This window comes from Abramis brama (assembly GCF_963993115.1).
Source record: "Abramis brama genome assembly, chromosome: 1".
Lineage (NCBI taxonomy): Eukaryota > Metazoa > Chordata > Actinopteri > Cypriniformes > Leuciscidae > Abramis > Abramis brama.
The window spans coordinates 24,320,417-24,336,488 of NC_139963.1; the positions used below are offsets into that span (position 1 = coordinate 24,320,417).

The 16,072-nt window shown below is 38.5% G+C and overlaps 1 long non-coding RNA gene across 1 annotated transcript; it reads right to left on the reverse strand.

The window, feature by feature from the left end:
* Positions 1 to 2,388: 2,388 nt before the first annotated feature.
* On the reverse strand, positions 2,389 to 8,858 carry LOC311083960. The gene is made up of 4 exons (XR_014606400.1): positions 8,697 to 8,858; positions 8,525 to 8,611; positions 4,344 to 4,508; positions 2,389 to 3,050 (listed from the first exon to the last, which is right to left on the reverse strand). It is a non-coding gene; the product is annotated as an uncharacterized lncRNA (long non-coding RNA).
* Between the last annotated feature and the right edge of the window lie 7,214 nt (positions 8,859 to 16,072).

The following is a 16,072-nucleotide window of genomic DNA, read 5'->3' on the forward strand; positions in this document are numbered from 1 at the left end:
ATACAAAAAATAAACTAAAAAAATCACTTTTTTTACTCTTAACACATGAGCTAATTAAACACTAATAATTTGTACAGTGACAATGAAGGAAGAACTTATATTTGTATATAGGCAATCAATATATTAACAACGAGACTACAATATATAAACTGAATCAACTATAAACTAATAGTTTGCAAATGATTGTGTGTGTATATATGTGTATATATATATATATATATATATATATATATATATATAAACGTTTACTTTTAAAAGGACTTTCTCAGACAAAGTTTCTCACATTTTAGTTGCTGCCAGTCCACAAAAAAGGTTTGTGTACACTTTACATACAAACACCTACAAATCACACCATCCCTCTTTTTTTTCTTTCCTCTTTTCCTTGCTCCTGCGCTCCCACAAGCAGATGGTGTGAGGTTGGAGGTGGACAGGTAACAGACGACCCCATGTCCCTACTGATCACACATGCCCTGCCCAGGCCCGTTCTGTCCTCCCTCCTGTTTTACTGTCTCCAGCCTTTCGACCTCACTCTCTCTGTCCCGCTCCCTCTCTCTCTCTCCCGATGGTGCGCTGTCTGGCCAGCAGCAGATGGTGGAATGGATCAGGAGACGTCCTCTAACCCGGGATTGAGTCCAGAGATCATAGACCGTCCCATCACGGCCCAGTGGTGCTGGACCACAACACTCTGTCTGTGTGTCTGTGTGTTTGTGTGTGTGTGTGTGTGTATGTATGTATGTGTGTGTGTATATATTTCTATTTTAATCACTGCTGCTATGAGGCTGATGTAATTTGTTTGGCAACATCTAATATTTTGTGAGTAGCGAGTTACATGAAAATTAGTTGAAGTATGTAATGTTTTGGATGTTGAAACGCTCGAATCCTAGCTGAGTATGCAAAGGCAATTATAAGTAAACCATTTGTATTTGATTTCCCTAGAAAGTTTAATTTGTTAATTTGCTTGCCTGACTGGTGGCATTTTGGGGGATTCATTCAGGAAACCTGTTTGAAAACAGTTTTTAAATTTTTTGCAATTCCTGATGTTAGTGGTGCAAAAATGATACCAAGACTTTTATAGGTGAGGAAAACTCTTATGTTTGCCTTTTGTGATTGTATAAAATTAACCAGATGGATAAAATTATAATGGCTTGGCATTTGTTGAGAATCCATATCGTCGCTGTCGGGCAGAATCCTCGTATCTCCAAAACCATTATTTTTCAGGAAATTAAAAAAACGGCATATTTTTTGAGTTAGGCTATTAAACATTGTATCGTTAAAGTTGGTATTATACCTTATATTGCTATCATATACTGTTGTATACCAACATTAACACAACATTTCCCCAAAATCATGTTTAATCTGAGATATGAGATTTATGACTTGGGAGCAGGGAGATACGAGGTTACGCTGTCATTGATAATGGTACAGACACAGACGTCGCTGCTGCCAGCAGTGTTCATCAAAGTCTGCGGTCGCGTTAAGCCTTTTGACAAGAGATAAGGCTTTAAGAGCTATTCAAATCTAATGATTGTGGTTACATACATCTTCCTAAACTCCATTTTAAATGTTTAAGAGATATGAGTGATGCAATACCAAAATATTAGGCTGTCTAAAATAGGCGGAAATTAATATGCACGCAAACAAAGTCGGCGGTCGCGTTGAGCCTTTTGACAAGAGTAAACCAAAGCTAATGACTGTGGTTACATACATCTTCCTAAACTCCATTTTAAAGGTTTAAGAGCTATAAGTGAAGCAGAACAAAAAACAATGAGGTGACTAGGCTGTAGGCCTAAATTAGCCTAATCTGCACGCAAACTTACCTTCGTGGCTCACGGGCTTCCTTCTGCACCGAAGCATTACAGCAATCGATTTTTAACAAAACAGGCCTACTCAAATGTATCTAACCTAACTATTTTCACTCGTTATTGTCTAAAAAACAAGACAGAGTTATCCAAAGATAGGCTTACTTGGCAGACAGACCTTTTTTCTCCCATAAATAAAACCTGCTAAGTTAGGCTACTTGGGGTATATTACATGCACAGTGCCAACTTTAAGTCAGTAAAATAATAATAAAAACAATAATTTAATGCTGGTATCCAAAACATTTAATTCAATTCAAGTATTATATTAGATACATTTTAAAACTTCAATGCACACGTATAAGCAGCCTAGTAATAATAAGCCTAGTAATAAGTAGACATTTAAAATACATCAATAACTGATATCATAGTTTAACACGGATAAAATCAGAGTTAAGGCTTGCTTTACGCGTTGCTCGACGAGGATTTCTTAATCGTTGCGACTTTCAATCCTGAGGAGACAAAATGCCACGTAGGCTCCCGCCGCGGAGTGAAGAAGAGGTGGAATTACAAGGATTCTCTGACAGTTGAAGGTCCAGTGGAGTTAAGAGATTTGCTCTCAAGCTATTTTCAACACTTTAGATTGGTGAATAATTTGTAAAAATAACAGAACCACGTGGGGACTGACCAATAGCATCGATTTGTGAAAAAATATGAAATTGACAAAATTTGGACATGAGGTTTCCGCCCAACAGCAACGATATGCAGAAGTTTTATTGAAGCAGAAAATCCAAATCGACAGTCAAAGCAATGGTCAAAGATACAGGCTGGGTTCAGTGAACAAAAATAGACAGTCCAATTAAGCAACCAAGGCAAAAACAGTAATCCAAAGACGTGATATCCAAAAGGCAGGCAAATGGTCATAACAAAAGGCAAAAACAATGGCAATGGATAGAAGTGAATTTTGGACATATTCAGCCCATGGAAGAAATTCATTCCATCTCTATTGTTCTCGACTACAGTATGACCTAAGGTAACATCCGATCTCCTGGTTCAATCTCTCCACTTGCACATTCGCCTGTGGGTGGTAGCCTGAGGTTAAACTAACATTAATGTCCAACAGTTTACAAAATTCCTGCATACCCTCGACGTGAATTGTGGACCCCGGTCCGTGACAATGTCCTCTGGTAATCCATATATCTGGAACACATGATGGAACAAGGCAGTGGCTGTTTCCATGGCAGTGGGAAGACCCTTCAGTGGGACAAGACGACAAGCTTTAGAAAAATGGTCAATGATTACCAGAAAAGTGGTGAAATTGTTATAATTGGGTAGATCTGGGGTAAAGTCTACTGATAGATGGGACCAGGGCCTCTGAGGAATGGGTAGGGGCTCCAGTAGTCCAGCAGGTAGTTCCTTGGGGGTCTTAGACTGAGCACATACAGGACAAGACTTGACATATGAAGTAACATCTTTAATTAAAGGGATACTTCACCTCTGGGAAGATGAATGTGTATTTAAAATAGGTCATTTAAGTAGAAGAAATGTGAAGAAATTTTTGAATTTGGAGCTTTCTAGACTGAGAAAAGCCAGAAAATGTATTTTTGGCTTATGTGGATGAAAGACAACAACTCCCAGAATGCACTTGCTTCGCTGCCTTAGGAGGCCACGCCTACCGGTAAGAGTGCTCAGTTGAAAACAACAATGCTAGCCTACGTGATGAGTTTGCCAGGGATTTAGATATCGGCCAAAATGTCCGGGATTCGGCTTTTGCGGTCTACAGTCGCCATTCATTATGTTTACTGTGGTGAGCAGGACGAGGCTGACGGCCGCGGGAGAACAGCGCGAGGCCGGTGGCGTCATTACTGAGACGCGCCGGTCTCGCTCGCATCTCTCACGGAGGAGCGGGAATTTTCTTAGAAATGGTAAAACGCACATCAACCTAACACTTGTTTAGCGTTCATGTAAACCCTACATTCAGATTCACCAATCGGAATGAATTCAGTTAGATTGAAACAAAAGGTGTGCATGTAAACAATGAATGGCGACCGCAGAACGCAAAAGCCGAATCCCGGACATTTTTAACAGTCTCGCTCGCCGGACAAGTCCGGGAAAAAGAGGATGGTAACCCCTACTTACTCAGCTTTCTCCTACTATTCAGCTTTCTCCACAGAACAAGAGCCTGCTAGCTTAGCTTCCCAAGAAAGACGGCTGACACTGTGTACATTCTGTGAGTGAGATCCCACCCTCTATGGGCGGGCTGAAAACATGCGGAACAACGCCATCTACTGGCTGTAGTCTTTAGCCTCTGGCCAGAAAATCCTCCGATGACGCAAAATGACGATTTTTGCGTCATCGGAGGATTTTTTTCCAGACAAAAAATACATAAATCTCTCCTCTCAGGGGAATATGAGTGTGGAAAGCACGGTAATTCGAAAATACTACAGGTTTTCTACTAATACAAAGCTTAATGCTAAATCCTGAAGTATCCCTTTAAGTCTGACCACCAGAATGAGTTGCGCATTAAGGCTATAGTTTGTTGAATACCTGGATGTCCAGCGCTGAGGGAAGAATGTACCCATTGGATCACACGTTGTCGAAGGATGCGTGGGACGTACTGCTTGGTTGGTAGGCAAGAAGGTGGGGAAGGATCTGTTTGCTGTGCCCGTTGGATCTCATCCATGATGTCCCAGCGAATGGGGGCTACAACCACTGATGAAGGGAGAATGGAATCTTGGTTATTTTGAAAAGACATATGTAATGGGGCTAAGTAATGTTTATTTGCTTTAAACTGCTCTTGACTACGCCACTCCAATTTTACTTGAGTAGGAGATCCCCAAATCACTTAAAGGTTTCCCCGCACGGCTATTCAATTCAATGAATAAACTCAAAGGCAGAACTACTATAAACAAAACCTTTTTATTTAAATACATACGTTCTGGGGCCTGTACCATGAAGGTAGCTGAACAAACTCGGGGTTACAGGATTAGTTTTGAGTTGACAAAACCAAACCGATGCAATCAGGCTTTATTGGTACCATGATGCAGCTCATCAACTTTCTTTGTCAACTCAGGCTTTGATCCTCAAGCTATGATTACTCAACGCGCGCGTGCACATAAAAGAGTGACGTCGACACTGAACAACCAATCGCGGGTAGAGCGAGAGCGATATATTTTTCTGCGGAGGAGCAAGAGATAATCATTCATAATTACGATGAATTTAAATATGTATTTCAAGCTCGAAACAATACGTTCTCTGCTGCCAAAGCAAGAGAAGACTGTTGGAGAAAGATTGCTGATTGTTAATGTGTAAGTTAAACAAATACGTTCTATATTTATGTAAAATTATGTATGTATATATGTATGCCTATATGTGTAATATAGCCTATAGCTTATTTTTATAATATATAAAAAATGTGCATGTATGTACTAAGAAAGATTAATATTCATTGATTTTTAGATGCAACCCCAACTCCAAATGTTCTTGGCAGCAGATAAAGACAAAATATAAAAATATAATTCAAAGGTTATTTCAAGGAGTTAATTCAAAGAGTATTTACCACAACCTTTTATTACTTTTGTGAACATTTTATCACACTTGTTTGCAGCAAACAGAAATAAAGAGTTAAATTCAGAAAACCAGAATACACTGTGGCGGAGGAGTTGGCTCTGAGTAGGCAATAAGGGACGGCCGATTATGGATGGGATTACAGGTGCTGTACAATCTGACCCTGGTGCTGGCTCCTCTAAGCAAGTAACACTGGGTACGTGTGCAATACATTACTACTTTTAAGTTTTAAATATGGCTGACTGTATGTTCTGCAGTAGAGGGAAATACAGTGTCCCTGTTGAAGCTAGCACACATTCACACACACACACTATTAGGGTGAAGCAAATGATGAAGACACTCTGTCTGTGTGTTCTCAGACAGTTGCTGATGTGAATGCACTGGGCTTTTTATTATGGCAAACATTTGAATGTGTGGCATAAAAAAAGAGACTGGCCCTTACACATCTCTTTTGTAGGATTTTTCACAACCTGACCCAGAAACTGAGGCCTCTACCTCAATGGGCTTCAGAAGAAATGTGTAAGGATTTAAAACCCTTGACATAAATTACAGTCAGTCCTGTGTTTGTAGGAAGTCAAGGAACTTTTTGTGATTTGATGAGCCTCCAGAAAACTTGTAATGATCATGTTTGTGGTGGAATTATGTTTCAGGTGGAAACAGACTCAGTCAGGGCCCTGTACAAAAGGAGTCTTGAACTAGACTGCACACTAAAGGAGTCTTGAACTAGACTGCACACTAAAGGAGCTGACTGTGAGCTGAGGAGGCTCCAAACAAAATCAAACAGCTGGATAAAACTGATCTCAGTATGTATATAGTTATATAGTATATATAGTATAACTTATTTAACCAAGTAACACTTTAGTATGAATATTTATTAATGCAACTTTCTCTTGCTCTCTTTCTCCCTCCCATCCCACAAAACCAATAAAACAGTTTGAGACATATCTGCAGTTTCAATGTGCTTTTATTAAGTGTAATATTGTATGGTGATTGCATCTACATCTGCACCAGCTGGGTGGTCAAGTGTGATCGGGTCAGTTTCATCGGGGAGAAGCTGGTTTTGTGTTGTTTCTCGCTCCTTTCTACTGGTGGCTATATTGTGCAGAATGGCACATACAGCCACTATCTGTGATGCCCGCTCTGGTGACTCTGAAGCGCCGAACACAGTTGAAATGTGCCTTTAGGATGCCAAAGGTCATCTCTATCTTCACTCTGGTTTTACTGAGGGCCACACTGAAGTGGTGCTGTGGCCCTGTCTGAGGGTCATGATAGGGGGTTATTGTGTAGGTTTTTCTATCTCAGTTTAAATGAACAGTGTTTTGTACTGTACCAAATTTAACTTGCTTTCCTCAAAGCGCTGACACAACAAAGACTCACGGAAAATTTGTGAGACAAGCACTGGAGCCAGGCAATTTGGCATCCAAACTTGTGATCATACATTCATGACCACAAGTCGTCTGCAGATGAAATGTTTAGTAGATCATTGTTATATCTGTTAATGTTAGGCTACTATTAATTTAAAGATTCATCTCTCAGAAAATAATCATCTCACATATTCACATCATCTCTACTTGAACATTAAGGCTGTGATAGGACTTCCTATTAACATAATCTGCCTCATGTTCCCCTAGCAGTGGAGATTGGAGCAATAGACTGCATGTTGCAATGACTCTAGGGAATCCTATCATAAGATTAACAGAATAATAATAAAAAATATTTAAAATAATTCTTAACATGTATTGTATAGTAGCCTACATTTGTGAAATTTGCTTCTTTAAAAAAAAAAAAAAAAAAAAAAAAAAAAAAAAAAGTGTTCATGTGATGTCACCCTATCAATATATCTTACCGGCAATTTTATAAAAGTCCTCTTTTATGGACATGGTCGATAAATGTCCGGGAAACACTATTAATGAAACTATTAATGTACTCCTGCAGAGCGAGGACCACCTTGCGAATGGTTCGACAAACATATGTTTTCCCCTAGCTTCTGTGCGTCACCCACCGTGCAAGAATGTACCACTTGCAAAAAAAAAAAAAACGCAACGCAATATTTGCGGTACAGTAAGTGCATGAATTCGACGTGTTAAATTCTTTATGTGCGGCTCAAGAAGTTCGTAAAGATAAGACATTGCTTCCGCGGAAAATCTGTATCTTTCATACAAATAATTATCAGGAAAGGCAAGGGGATTTTGTCATGCTAAAAATTATTTCTTTACGAAGTACTCGTCTAACAATTTGCGCTGAGATGTTCACCGGATTTGGAAGAAAAGGTGAATAAGTTACGTCACCTATATGTTTCTTTGCTCTCAGCTGATTGGTCAAACTTCAGTCTGAGATCTCGAATCCAGAACATAACCTGCCCCGGAGCAGGTTAGCCGTGCAGCGTAAGATACCATGGCAACGAACACCGATTAAAGCCGAGCTACTTTCATAGTACCTAAAACCCAGGGTTGGCGGAAACTAAACTGAAACATAGCTGGCTAGCCACCTAAACCGGCTTCATGGTACAGGCCCCTGGTCTCATTTGGTTTCACTCAAAAAAAACAGGCGACTGATGTTACAGAAGTAGTAGTAACTAGAGTGTGTGACATAACACTTAAAAAGAAACACATCAATCTAAAAATACACATCAACCCCAAAAGGAAAGACAATGTCCTATACACCACAATAATACACAAACTCAACCACACACCATTTCCACACCGCACTCATATAAGTGGAAGTGAATATGTCCCCTCTTGGTTACTCCAAGCTAGAACGCCCTAGCGGCGAAACACAATAAACCATGTAAATACAACACAAATCGACTAATACTGGGCCAACCAAACAATACAAAGAAAATACAAAACTAAATGGGTGATATTTCACAAAACCAAAAAAATATTAAATAAACCAACGAAAATAAAAGGTAGGGAAAACAGTGATCAACAGCACGAGACTCTAGAAAAGAACGACAATAAAAACCAAAAATACACAATAAGTCAACCCATGAAATGATCACATAAAAAAAAAACTGATTGTTATACATAAACACTGAAAATACACAAACTACTTAACATCAAATCATATTACAATTTAAAATACAAAGCCTCATCCACATACACTACAATAAAAACATTTTAAAATATCCTAACTATCCCAGCATTACAGAAAAGGAATACCTTTGTGTGCCACAGGTGTCTGAACCGCTGTTTCAACATCCACTGCTCATCCGACTCAACATGTGAGGGCCTTTAAAGTACACTTCTCTAAAAAAGAGAATCATTTGTCTTGATACATACACAAGGTTTGCAGCTACACATTTCATTCGATTTTAATACATTGTAAACTCACGTGCAATATTTCGTACCAAACATTCAGCAACTACTGCTCTTCCAACTCATTAACATGTGAAGGCTTTTAAAGTACACTTCTCTAAAAAAAAAAAAGAATCATTTTGTCTTGATACATACAAAAAGTTTGCAGCTAATCATTTCATTCGATTTTAATACATTGTAAACTCACGTGCAATATTTCGTACCAAACATTCAGCAACTACTGCTCTTCCAACTCATTAACATGTGAAGGCTTTTAAAGTACACTTCTCTAAAAAAAAAAAAGAATCATTTTGTCTTGATACATACAAAAAGTTTGCAGCTAATCATTTCATTCGATTTTAATACATTGTAAACTCACGTGCAATAGTTCGTACCAAACATTCAGCAGCTACTGCTCTTCCAGTCCAAATTAATTAGCAGTAGGAGTTTTCAGCATACATCTACAATCAACTGAGAAAGAAAACAGCCAAAATGATTACAGCTGTGAATATCCTGTGCTGTTTGCATCAAAGTATCAGCTCAACATGGTCAAACACTAAAAAATCTACTCAGTGTCACTTTTCATTAAAAGAGACCTACCAGAACTTGTTCTTCCAGCGACTAACCACCACCTGCACGCCAAACAATTCAGGCACTACAAGCCTTCAAAGGAAGTGCTGTATTTAAAAGGCCCAGCGTACCTTTTACAAATATGCCCAGCAGCGCCCCCTGTTGACTTGGCTACACATAGGTTCATACCTTCTAGACCAGGGATGGGCAACTTCAGTCCTGGAGGGCCACTGTCCTACAGAGTTTAGCTCCAACCCTGAAAAAAAAAAAAAAAAATCACCTGCCTGTAATTTTCTAGTAATCCTGAGGACCTTGATTAGCTTGTTCAGGTGTGCTTGATTAGGGTTGGAGCTAAACTCTGTAGGACAGTGGCCCTCCAGGACTGAAGTTGCCCATCCCTGTTCTAGACAGAACGTCTGCTTTACTGTTCTTGCTTCCAGGGCGGTATGTAACTGTGAATCGGAATCTGGAAAAGAACAGAGACCAACGGGCTTGTCGTGGATTGAGTCTCTTAGCACTCTTGATGTATTCCAAGTTCTTATGGTCTGTGATAACTTGAAATGGATGTTCTGCTCCCTCTAACCAGTGTCTCCATTCCTCCATTGCAGCTTTCATAGAGAGTAGTTCCTTGTTACCCACATCGTAATTTCTTTCAGCAGCAGTGAGTTTTCTAGAATAGAAGGCACATGGGAACTTTCGTCCTGGTATGCCATGCCTTTGAGAGAGAACAGCCCCAATCCCATTATCGGAAGCATCTACTTCAATGATGAAGGGTAAACTTGGATCAGGATGCTTGAGGATGAGTAGTGATGCATGTCTTGAGGGTATTAAAAGCAGTGTTAGCAGATTCGTTCCATTGAAGTTTCTTGGGTTTGTCCTTGAGTAATGATGTTAGAGGTGCTGCGATGATGCTGTAATTCCTAATAAATCTTCTGTAGAAATTTGCAAAGCCAAGAAATCGCTGAAATTCTTTGATAGTGGTAGGTTGTGGCCATTCAGTAACTGCTTTGACCTTGGATAGATCCATCTCCACAAAGTAATGACTGATGATGTAACCTAAGAAACTAGTACTAGTGTTATGAAACTCACATTTTTCAGCTTTGATGTAGAGCTGGTTCTGTTGGAGCCGAGTTAGGACTGTCTTGACATGTTGAATATGCTCCTCCCTTGTTTGGGAACAGATTAGGATGTCGTCAATGTAAGCAATGACAAAATGATTTAGAAGGTCTCTGAAGATTTCATTAATAAAGGCTGGAAGACAGAGGGCGCATTGACTAGACCAAATGATAACTTGATATTCATAGTGCCCCCTAGTGGTGACGAAGGCAGTCTTCCATTCATCACCTTCTCTGATTCGAATAAGGTTGTAGGCACTTCGAAGATCTAGTTTGGTGAAGAAACGTGCCTCTCAGAGTTGTTCCATTGCTGAAGGAACAAGAGGAAGTGGATAGCTGTTCTTTACTGTGATTGCATTGAGACCTCGATAATCTATGCATGGTCTAAGTCCGCCATCTTTTTTCTCTACAAAGAAGAACCCTGCAGCTCCTGGAGAGGTAGAGGGGCGTATAAAACCTGAACAAAAATAGACAGTCCAAATAAGCAACCAAGGCAAAAACAGAAATCCAAAGAAGTGATATCCAAAAGGCAGGCAAATGGTCATAACAAGAGGCAAAAACAATGGCAATGGATAGAACGCTCAGTAAGGCAGGTAAAACTGGCAATACTTCACAAAGTGTTAGTGGAAAGCATGGCTCTTTATATCAACCAAACAGGAAGTGACTGTAGAAGAAATGGAGTGATGTCAGTATTCAGGTGAGGGCTCCCTCTGTTGGTTGGAGGGAGCAGATGTTACAAAAATCCTGCCCTATATTATCTTCATTATGAAAGGTAAACACTGTCTTATGTTGTTATTTGTCAACAGTAACATTATTATTCACAACCAATTTTACTTTCATTATACAGCACACACATATACATATACATACATATACACATATACATTATACAGCACACACATATACATATATACATATATATATATATATATATATATACCTATATATATATATATATATATATATAGGTGAAACAGAATATTTAATATATATTTATGTTTATAATATTCTGTTACAGGTCGTCAAATTTATTGGTATAGCGCTTTTTAGAACACACTTTGTTTCAAAAAAGAAAATCATACTTTTATGTCAATGATAAAACATAAGGGGATTTTTTATTTCATGCTGACTTAAAGAGATGTGAATATTAGTCAGCGAGAGTAAGAAGGTCTAGTAATAATGAATATATGATCGGTCGTGTAATGTGAATTTAACTTTTTCAAATTTAATCAGCTGCCATTTGAAGCGATGATGTTGAGACATATGGCTTTATTTTTTAATGAATAATGTCTCTGTATAATTGGCTTTGTTAGAGACATTACTAATTTAATTGATTCGGTGGAGAAAAAAATGACCCTACAATATCATAATGAAGGCAGATGATTGGAGCAGAGGGGCTGAAATTTGTGACCGGAAGAAAACAACTTTTAAAATGTTTTTTTTTTTTTAAAAAAAAGTGGAATACTAATGAATCGTGCCCATTCAGACCAGACCATTCAAATATGGGGCAATTTTGATTTCATGTTGACTTCTTTAAAATTTCAGCCTCACATATGAACATTCTAATGGCGTTCATCAGCTCAGTAGCAGTTCGTAGTGCTTCTTTTCTTTTAATTCCTATTTATTGACTCCCCTCCCTCTCTTTCGCTCTGTAATGACGTTCACAATGTGGCTCTTGTAAACAGTCTCGACCTCATTCTTATGTGACATTTGTACACACATACAGTGTTCTTTTGCCTGTCACATCAACACAAAAACTCCCTCCTCTCGCACACACACACACCACCCACACTGACATCTTATCTTTTGATCCCTTTGTTCTCCATGCACCTGTATGCATTATTTTCTTCCGGCTTTTATCTCGTTCTCTTCCCCAGAGACTTACAGGAGCAAATTCAATTTTTTTTTTTTTAATTTTCAAAAAATGTATATCACATCCAATAGCGAAAAAGAGAGTGAAATGGGAAAGAAAAGACAGAATGAGAGACGGACAGATGGAAGGAAACAATAGAAGAAGAGTGGGTGAATGAAAGAGATGGAGAGTTCTAATTCACAGTCCTGGTGGGATGTCTTACCTCATTTCCTCTCTCTGGCTGGGTTCTAATAAGAACTATTAGAGTGCTGAATGATATTAAAGGGATAGACGCATGTTTTAATTTTTTTTATTTTTTTATTTTATTTTTTTACTAGTTTCAAAGACGTGTGTGTGAGCGAGCTCCAGCTGAGAAGAGATTGGTCTGTGTGAGGTGTAAGCTGTTCTGGGGTCTGTAGCCCCCCACTGAGATAACCATCGAAAAGCTGTGAGCGATAATGGGAGATTTGACTGGCCACGCACACAGTGTTCCCATTATATGAAATCTGATTTTATTTTATTTCAGAAACACATTCTCTCTCTCTCTTTTCTACCCTCCTCATCCTTGTTTTCTTTCCTCAAATCTAATTTCTCTGGGCGTCTCCTCCCCCGTTTTATATTCTCTTTTGGAAAGTGTAATTATGAATATTTGTCCTTACATGGGCGGGAATAATTTTCTCATTATGTGCTCTAAATAAAATCTTTGTGTGTCTCGACACACACTTGCATAACATAGCATACTGCAAATATTTGCCGCTTTCATTCGGGCTAAGTGATAGGCAATAAGATTTTGAATCGAAATGTATCAGCGCATATTAAATCACCCATAAATGTATTATTTCTGAAGACAAAGATCTTATGTTTCTGAGCTATTCATGGGGTACAAATAAAAAATATAAAGCTGGTGTAAGTTTATCGATGTTTTCACAATATACGCAACTTTGATGAGACTGTTCATCGAGCCATGTTAGATGTTATTTTTAGTTTTAGTCCTTATCTTTTCTTGGTGCTTTAATTGGTGCTGTAAAATGTAAAATATGTATGTTTTACTTGCCGGTTTAATTGGTCTTTCATTGTGTCTATGTCTGGTATGGTGTCATTACTTTTACATTATTACATTTAGTCCACTTTTAGACTTTAGATGTTGTGATGATTCATTCGCTTAATGTCCCAAAGTCCAAAATAACGCAAATGTGATATGCTGAGATCTGTTAATTCACGTCTTTGCCATTTTGTTTCTGTGATTAGTGCATGCTGGGTCCCTGAGCCAATCAGCATTATCTAGTCCTCAAAAAGTTTAGCACCAGTTCTTGGTGTGACAGCCCCCTAGTGTGCTGTGTGTGCAGTGTGTATTAGTCCCTATTTGGCTGATTATATTAGTGCTGTTGTCTAATGAGTGTTTAAAGACATTTATGAGTCAGTCTACATGTGACATTAGCAGCAGGAGAGCAGATCACACTGCACACACATTTCAGCTCTCAAAAACACCAAAACTTATAAAACTGTTATAAGCTCTATCTATCTATCTATCTATCTATCTATCTATCTATCTATCTATCTATCTATCTATCTATCTATCTATCTATCTATCTATCTATCTATCTATCTATCTATCTATCTATCTATCTATCTATCTATCTATCTATCTATCTATCTATTGTTCTGTCTATCATTCTGTCGTTCTATCTGTCTTCACACACAAAATCTAAAACTTAAACTTTATCACTCCCATTCTGAAATCCATTTTGCAACTGGGCTGTATATAATATTAACTAGTGTTGATGCTTCACTCTCTGTGTGTGTTTGTTTGTTTCCAACATATGAGAATACATTTTTATGTGTGTGTTTAATAAAAAGAGGATTTCTAATGAACCTGCAGGAATCAGGCGTGTCTGTACCCTACGAGACAATAAGATTAGAACGAGCGCACAGTTAATATAGAGAATATGAGGGGGTGTGTGAGTATAATTGTGCGTCCAAGCATCAGGGGTGGATGTCTTCAGATGGTTTTTATATGTGTTCTTGAATATTAGAATGACTCAGAGGTGGGAAACAATGTGTGCTGGTCTAATAGAAAAAGAGAGAGACAGGTGCAGTTTGTGGATTGTGTGTGTGATACTGAGGGAGACAGGTGGGCTTTGTTGCTGAATGATGAGGCTGGATTGATCACTGGATCTGGACTCTTACCGTAGATCTCTGACCAGCTGGCTGCTCTTCTCTTGTCTACACAAACTCTCTCTCTCTCTCTCTCTCTCTCTCTCTCTCTCTCTCTCTCTCTCTCTCTCACACACACAAACACACACACACACAAACAAGCGGTGCAGGTGGTTAAGAGGCGTAATGCAGAGAGCTGAATGTGTGTGTGGATGCTTTTGATGACAAAAGGGTGCCATGGCATTCACACACCATCAAACACACGCACACACTCTGACTCTTCCTATATATGAGCGTCATTGTGAGACTCTGCAGGCTGCTCTTGTACATGGTGGGACGAGGACTTGTTACTAATCCATCAACATGCATCTCTCTTTTTCTCATCCTCTTTTAACCTTCATGTTCTGTTCTCTAAAGGGAATCAAGGCCATTTTAATAACTTCACAACTTTTGCATTTTTACTGGTTAAAAACGAAACGTAAACGTCCTCCTTAAAAAAAGATAGCATGTTTGGGGTATAAAATATGGGCTATGAATGCAATTAATTTTCATTCTCTACACCTTCACCCTTTTATTTAAAAAAATAATAAAGATTTTGCATTTGCAATCATATTACTTGGAGTCAATTGTTTTATTTGTGCGAACATAATTTTGGCCAGGCTGTCATACAAAGAAATTATGAACACATGCAAAAACAAGAGATAACCAACGAAATATTAATAACTGATTATATTGTAGACACTTAATGATTTTTCTTGAAAGCTTTTTGTTTTTCTATGGATTATTATTATTATTATTATTATTATTGCATAATAAAATAAAACCTGTAGCTATAGTTTGCCTTTTTGCCAAATAATTTGGTCAGAAATACCTTTAATTTGAAATACCTTTAATTTGTAACTCTTAAATTAAACTGTAATAAGTTTAATTTCATTAATATGAAATATTTTCCTCATATTTTGATCACTTAATTAAACTTGTAGCATCATAAAAACAAAACAAATATCCCCTTCACACATCACTTTTGGCTACATCTGTCTCTGTGTGTGTCTGTGTATTCACCCTATTAGTGAAATAACTAATCGTATCTGTAGCCAAAGCAAATAAAGAGTAGCGGGAAAACTAAATAAAACGAAAACAGGAACTAATGAATACAAACTGAAAATCCATAAAAACTAAGTTTAACCGTGACAATAATATATATATACTATATATATATATATATATATATATATATATATATATATGAATATGTGTGTATACAGTGTATATAATGGGCTTCTGAGCAGCATCGCGTGCCGGTTGGGGACAGTACCTCTGGACTGGTAGACCCGGGTTGGTGGTCCCTCTTTTTAAGAAAGGCGACCGGAGGGTGTGTTCCAACTACAGAGGGATCACACTTCTCAGCCTCCCTGGGAAAGTCTATGCCAGGGTACTGGAGAGGAAAATTCGGCCGATACTAGAACATCAGATTCAAGAGGAACAGTGCGGTTTTTGTCCCGGTCGTGAAACACTGGACCAGCTCTATACCCTATAGGTGCTGGAGGGTTCAAGGGAGTTTGTCCAACCAATCCACATGTGCTTTGTGGATTTGGAGAAGGTATTCGACTGTGTCCCTTGCAGCATCCTGTGGAGGGTGCTCTGGGAGTATGGGGTCTGTTATGGGCTGTCCGGTCCCTGTACAGCCAGAGTAGGAGCTTGGTTCGCATTGCCGGCAGTAAG